This window comes from Coregonus clupeaformis, unplaced genomic scaffold (assembly GCF_020615455.1).
Source record: "Coregonus clupeaformis isolate EN_2021a unplaced genomic scaffold, ASM2061545v1 scaf0047, whole genome shotgun sequence".
Lineage (NCBI taxonomy): Eukaryota > Metazoa > Chordata > Actinopteri > Salmoniformes > Salmonidae > Coregonus > Coregonus clupeaformis.
In genome coordinates this window covers 740,582-748,256 of record NW_025533502.1, presented here as the reverse complement: position 1 = coordinate 748,256, position 7,675 = coordinate 740,582, and the positions used below count along the sequence as shown (strand labels likewise).

Sequence of the window (7,675 nt, the reverse complement as noted above, 5' to 3'; positions counted from 1 at the left end):
ATTTTGGGGTGGTTTGTGTAAATAAAACACTAATATACCTTGATTAGATAAGTATTCACCCACCTGAGTCAATACATGTTAGAAACACATTTGGCAGCGATTACAACTGTGAGTCTTCTTGGGAAAGACCTAGATTCAATCAGATCAAGCGTTAACTGGTGATTGCCGACAACCACATAGCTGATGTTTTGGCGGTGTAGGAGGTGTAACTGTGTTGGAGCGGTCAAGTCAGTGAGCAGCTGCTCTTGATCATTGTCACAAATTGTAGGCTACACTGTAAACCCGAATGTTCAAAATAATTAATTGTAATAAGTAGTGTAAACTTAAAATGTTCTTAAAAGTTGTACTTACTTAAAAATGTTGAGTGCCAGTAGCAATTTTCTTCTTTTTGAGTTTATTGAACTTGTAATTTTTGAATAATATGAAAAATTTTCATTTTTATGTAACTGCTACTTAAAATTATTTATTTTTTAACTTAAAACTATATGGATTAAACATGAATTTATGTCTTATTTTGAAAGAACAAATAAATCAAATCAAGAACGAATTGAGAATAAATCAATTGCATCAGATAGATTTGTATATATAAAATATCACACTGTCACGGATTCTGCCGAGGCTGCTCCTCCTCCTTGTTCGGGCAGGCTTCTGCGTTCGTCGTCCCCGGAGTACTAGCTGCCACCGTTGAATTTTTCTATGTTTGATTACTTTTGTCTGTCTATTGCACCTGTGTCCGTTTGTGTCTGATTATGTGTTCTATAAGTTGCCTGTTTTGTATTGGTTAGGTTGTGTGTTGTTTTTCGCATGTCAGTTAGTGCTGCGTGTTTGCTCTGTTTGTTGTTTTGGAGTTTACGCACAGTTTGCGTAATCGCTCGCCTCTGTGTGTTTTTGAGGCCGTTTATTGTATTTTTGCCTAGTGGTTAACTAGTAAACTTTGTTGGACTAAGCTTCGGTGTCCTGCGCCTGACTTCCACACCACACTTACATCAGCCCTTGACACACACACACACACACACACACACACACACACACGTGTATATACGTTTATAAAGAATTAATTGTTAATAGTTTGCTTGTTACAAGGTTGGCTAGTTAATAAATTACATATATGCGCTCACATATTTTATTTTGTAGTATTTGCGTGCACTTCCTCTTCAGGCAGCAGACCGGAGCCGAGGAGAAGAGCGGGAGACCGGAGGGTAACACTCAGCTCTGCACAAATGAGTTGTGAATGTAAGTGGTCAACATAAAACTTGCTTGAATGTTTGTTTCTGGAGGTTCAACGTGTTTTTAAGACGGACAAAGTGAGTCACGTTAGCAATGTAAAACGGTTAACCGTTAGGTTAGCAAGCTAACATGCAAAGTCATCCCGCCAGTTAGCTAGCTGTATAGGCTACATGGCTAATGTAGTTGTAAAAAACTGGTTGAGCCCAACGTGCAGCGGTAAGGTATCATGTACTGCTCAATAAAAACTTGAAATCTGTGCTGGAGCTGTGTCAGTGTTGTGAATGAAAGCAGAAGCTAACTCCACGTGTTGTGCCTTAGGCTAACTGAAAGCTATTCTCTGCAAGTTGAATTAGCTGGTTAATTTTTTTGTATAATTTTTTTTGTTATTGCTATGATAAGAATTTATGGATGCTACCAGCCCAAAGTTACCTAACTTTGACTTATTTGTGTAATAAAATGTTTTGAATAGTCTAACAGGCATCTTACACATCTACTTTGTTTTAATCAATGTTGGTGTAGCTATATTGTTGTACACTTTTAGTATGAGGAATATGACTGCGGTTTTTGATAGTTCTCATGGAGGTTTAAACTTCATGACAGGTGTCCTGTAAAATAATATTTTTTTGTGTGTTTTCAGGTTGCTGCAACAAATATGACTTGGCACTGTAAGTTGTGTTCAGCTTCTTTTACCACTAGAAAATATTTATTTAAACACTGCAGACTGCAGCACAGCCACTTTTCAAAAATTAGCCCACTCCCATGCCTCCATGATGATTGCATGTGCACATTTCAGACACTTAGTGCACTGAGTACTCATCTGTCAAGATATCATACTCAAGAACATAACAGCAATGCAAAGGAGATTCAGGAACTTGTGACTTTCAAGTGTCCTTTATGCACATTTCAGCAACCTTTTTCTGAGTCTGTACTCCTCAGTCACATAAGAACACACTTAAAAAAGCATAAGACAGTGGTATGCCCATACAAAGGTTGTAACTATAGCACAAATGTATACGCTTCTTTTAATTCCCATAAAAGTAGAGTGCATCAAACGAGTCTTGCGTCAGACTTTGGTAGTGACATTGTCTATGAACATACTCAGAATCTCCAAGCCACCAACTCTAACGTCACTATTGATGTGGATGAAGTGTCCAGTTCAGAGCACAGAAATGCAGGATGATGAGCAGTGTGATACTTCAAAACTAAAAAATCAGCTCAAACTTAATGCAGCATCTTTATTTCCAAAGATGCAGGCTATCCTTCATGTGTCAAATACAGCTTCACAAGAAATAGTTGATCACTTGAATCAGATCTTCTCTTTATCTCAGCCATTGATCAAGGATGCAATTAATGATATGTTGCAGAGACATGGTCACAATATCACAGATTCCACACTCAATGAAGTTGTCAGTGCTGTCATGGACTCTAATGTTGTATTTAGTGCAACCTCCAAAGGTGCAGAGTTGTCCTCTTATAAGCGAAGGAAGACATTTATAGAGCACACCTATCCATTGGTAATGCCAGTAGATGTCACGATCGTCTAAGGAAGCGGACCAAAGCGCAGCGTTTGTAGCGAACATGTAGACTTTATAAATAAAGCAACCACAAAAAACAACAAAACCAAATGACGATACGTGAAGTCCAAAAGTGACAATGACTGAACAGGAACAAAAACCCACAACCCCAAGGTGAACAATGACAGTTTAAATATGGCTCCCAATCAGAGATAACGAGCCGACAGCTGACACTCGTTACCACTGATTGGGAGTCACTCAACCAAACACAGAAACAACCAATAACCACCCAACCAACCCAAACACAACAATACTTAACACACTCTGGCTAAAATACCAAGTCCCGGAACCAGAGCGTGACAGTACCCCCCCCTAAAGGCGCGGACTGCGACCGCGCCTCAATAAGGCTAAACAAGGGAGGGCTGGGTGGGCATACCTCCTCGGCGGTGGTTCTGGCTCCGGCCCTGATCCCCACCTCCTCTTCAACCCCCCAAAGTACCCCTGGTCCTGTCTAGCCCCGCTGGTCAGAGCCGGACTGACGACACGCGCCCCTGGCTTGGTGCGTGTAGGAGGAACGAGCTGGACCAGGCTGACGACTCGCATCCCTGGTTTGGTGCGAGTAGCAGGAACGGGCTGGACCAGGCTGACGACGCGCACCACTGACCTGGTGCGGGGAGCAGGACTGAGCCGGACCGGGCTGACGACGCGCACCACTGACCTGGTGCGGGGAGCTTGGATGGGCCGGACTGGGCTGGCGACGCGCACCACAGACTTGGTGTGGAGAGCAGAAACGGGCCGGACAGGGCTGGCGACGCGCACCACAGACTTGGCGCGGAGAGCAGGAACGGGCAGAGCCGGGCTGACGAGACGCACCACAGACTTGACGCGGGGAGCAGGAATGGGCCGGACTGGGCTGGCGATACATACCCCCGACCTGGTGCGGGGAGCAGGAACGGGCAGAGCCGGGCTGACGAGACGCACCACAGACTTGATGCGGGGAGCAGGAATGGGCCGGACTGGGCTGGCGACGCGCACCGCAGGTTCGATGCGGGGAGCAGGAATAGACCGGACCGTACTGGGGACACACACCACTGGTTCTACACCGGGCTCTGGAACGGGCCGGACCGGACTGGCAACACACCTTCCATCCCCTCTTCTACCAGTGGCCCCCGTAACCCGGCGGCCTTCTCCGGCAACCCACTGGACCGCTCTATCGCGGTCTCCTGCTGGTCCGTCGTCGTGAGCCCCCCCCTAAAAATTTTCGGGGCGTCTCTCCTACCCGTGGACCACTTCTCCATATCCCTCGCCAGCTTGTCGCCCTTCTGCCATAACGTCAAGCCCTTGTCTTCCTCCCTCGGCTTGACCCAGTCCAGGAGGCGAAGGAGATCTGTGAGGGATCTCCCTGGCGATGGCTCCTGGACACGCTGCTTGGTCCCATCTTGGTGGGTTTTTCTGTCACGATCGTCTAAGGAAGCGGACCAAAGCGCAGCGTTTGTAGCGAACATGTAGACTTTATAAATAAAGCAACCACAAAAAACAACAAAACCAAATGACGATACGTGAAGTCCAAAAGTGACAATGACTGAACAGGAACAAAAACCCACAACCCCAAGGTGAACAATGACAGTTTAAATATGGCTCCCAATCAGAGATAACGAGCCGACAGCTGACACTCGTTACCACTGATTGGGAGTCACTCAACCAAACACAGAAACAACCAATAACCACCCAACCAACCCAAACACAACAATACTTAACACACTCTGGCTAAAATACCAAGTCCCGGAACCAGAGCGTGACAGTAGAGTACCATTTAGAAGCACCTGGTCATACCATCATGTATGTTCCAATCCTTCAAATGATTCAGGAGCTGTTTAAAAACACAGATATCCTGAGCAAGATCAGAGAACCAAACACTGAGCCTGGTTATTATGTGTCATATCGTGATGGCTCTCATTTCCAGGAAAATTAGTTACTCTCAACAGAAGATCTACACCTAGCAATACAGCTATATATTGACGATCTTGAAATCGCTAACCCTCTCGGCACATCACGTAAAGTTCACAAACTTTGTGCTGTATACTGGGTCCTAGCAAATGTGCCGCCCAAGTATAGATTAGCAATGCACACTATACAATTGGCCATGCTAGCTAAAGTGACAGACCTCCAGAAATATGGATATGCAGCTGTACTTGCTCCACTGGTTCGTGATGTTCACACACTTGAATAGGATGGTGTTTTCATTGAATCTGTTGGTCAGAATGTGAAGGGCACCATCTTCTGTGTTTCTGCTGACAATCTGGCTGCACATGGGTTAGGTGGCTTTTTGGAGTCATTCAGAGCAGATTATGTTTGCAGATTCTGTATGGCCACAAGTGAACAGTTTCAAACAACTGAGGTAAAAAAGGAGGAATTTGTCCAGAGAACCAAAGCGAGTCATGACATTCATGTACAAAATGTCCTCCAAGATGAGAGTTCAAGCAGCCAATTTGGGGTTAACGGTGATTGTGTCTTCACAGGTTTTCCTCCAGATCTACTACACGATCTTTTGGAAGGAATCGTTCCAGTTGAACTTGCACTTTGCATTAGAGAAATGATTCGGCTTAAGCACTTCACTTTAGAGTATTTGAACCAAAGGATCACATCATTCCCATATCAGCACACTGATAAAGTAAATAAACCTCATCCAGTTCCCAAAACATTCATGACCCGGAAAACAATTGGAGGCAACGGGCATGAAAATGCCACGCTGCTCAGACTACTTCCGTTACTTGTAGGCAGTAAAGTACCAGAGGGTAATGTTGCATGGGAGGTTTTGATGGACTTGAAAGAGTTGGTGGAATTAGCATTGTGCCCATCATTTTCTGATGAAACATTGGACTATTTTGTTTGCAAAATCAGTGACCACAGACAAATCCTACAAGAGGCTTTCCCTGAGTTTAGGCTTCGTCCTAAACATCACTATGTGGAGCATTACCCCACCTTAGTTAAGTGCTTTGGGCCCCTGGTGCATGTTTGGACCATGCGATTTGAAGCTAAACATCGCTTCTTCAAGAGAGTGGTGCATGACGATCTAAACTTCAAAAATGTCTTGAAGACACTGGCAATCAGACACCAACACATGATGGCATATCACCTTGGTTCACCATCGTTTTTCAAACCAAAAACGCAAACATCCAGGGTTGACTCTGTTTTGGTTTCAGCTCTACCAGAAGTAGCTCAGGCTCACATTAGAGGACAAACAACTACTGACACTGTCTATCGCACATCAAAGGTGACCATTGATGGCACAGACTATACCAGTGGCATGTTTGTGTCAGTTGGAATCAGTGGGGGACTGTCAAAATTTTGCAGACGAACACAGATCTACCTTGTGAATCGCAATGTTTATTTTCTCTGTTGTGATTATGACTCCTGGTATGTTGAGCATCTTCGATCCTATGAGCTGTCAGCCATACAGGGAAGCCTGTCTATCCACCTGCAATCTGACTTCAATAATACAATCCCACTCTCTGCATACAAGATTGATGGCTTGCTGCTGTTGACTCCCAAGAGGTTCATACAAGTGAGACAAAATTAAGACCAATCTATGGTAAGTAATTCTTCATAAAATCATTGATTGTTCATTTATTGGAAAATGTGCTCAGTATAATCAATCATTATATAAATCAACATTAGGGCTGACCCAAAAAAATCAACGCTTCGAAGCTTCGTTCGTTGCCATGGTAATCGATCATGAAGTCTGTGATCTATTTTATTTTATTTTTCCCTTTTTGACACCGGTTCTCATCGGCAATTGTTACATTGAAATGAGTAGGCTACTTGGCATCCTGGAAACCTGCCTGATAAGTTTTGGAGACATGCAGTGTTTGTTTGGGGGTGGAAACATCATGCTTTGGGGCTGTTTTTCTGCAAAGGGACCAGGACAACTGATCCGTGTAAAGGAAAGAATGAATGGGGCCATGTATCGTGAGATTTTGAGTGAAAACCTCCTTCCATCAGCAAGGGCATTGAAGATGAAACGTGGCTAGGTCTTTCAGCATGACAATGATCCCAAACACACCGCCCGGGCAACGAAGGAGTGGCTTCGTAAGAAGCATTTCAAGGTTCTGGAGTGGCCTAGCCAGTCTCCAGATCTCAACCCCATAGAAAATCTTTGGAGGGAGTTGAAAGTCTGTGTTGCCCAGCGACAGCCCCAAAACATCACTGCTCTAGAGGAGATCTGCATGGAGGAATGGGCCAAAATACCAGCAACAGTGTGTGAAAACCTTGTGAAGACTTACAGAAAACGTTTGACCTGTGTCATTGCCAACAAAGGGTATATAACAAAGTATTGAGAAACTTTTGTTATTGACCAAATACTTATTTTCCACCATAATTTGCAAATAAATTCATTAAAAATCCTACAATTGGTGGCTGACTAAATACTTTTTTCCCCCACTGTATAATGTACTGTGGAATCCAGGTCTCAAGATTTTTCTTTCAAACACTGTCACTTTGGCATGGAGGTATAAAGCATTATGAATGCTGAACACGTTGGAGGTTGTCATTAATGATTATAAACATTTAGAAAGCCTTATAAATGCACTATCATGTCTGTGTGCTGATGTGTTTTTAACCTCCAAATCTCTTCATTTATTAAAGTGATGGCAGCTGAAGCCCCACAAAACATGATCCTTCGTGTCATCGAGGCAGACCGTGTTAGAAAATTAAAACTCAGCTCCCGTCCAGCCTCTGTTGATGCACTGATTGAGATTTTAAAAGAACAACTGGAATTGGACTGTGACTTCAGTTTGCAATACGAAGATCCAGACTTTGATGGAAAACTCACTTGCCTTGTTGACATCGAGGAGTTACCACAAAAAGCCTGTGTTCATATTTCAGTTAGACAGGACTCCGGTTCTCTTGCATCAACTGATACCCTTTCAGATGTG

The 7,675-nt window shown here is 43.9% G+C and overlaps 1 long non-coding RNA gene across 1 annotated transcript; it reads left to right on the top strand.

The window, feature by feature from the left end:
- The first annotated feature begins 1,166 nt into the window (after positions 1-1,166).
- Positions 1,167-7,417, top strand: LOC121551211. Its single transcript, XR_005997046.2, has 3 exons — positions 1,167-1,233; positions 1,865-1,892; positions 7,386-7,417. It is a non-coding gene; the product is annotated as an uncharacterized LOC121551211 (long non-coding RNA).
- Positions 7,418-7,675: the final 258 nt, after the last annotated feature.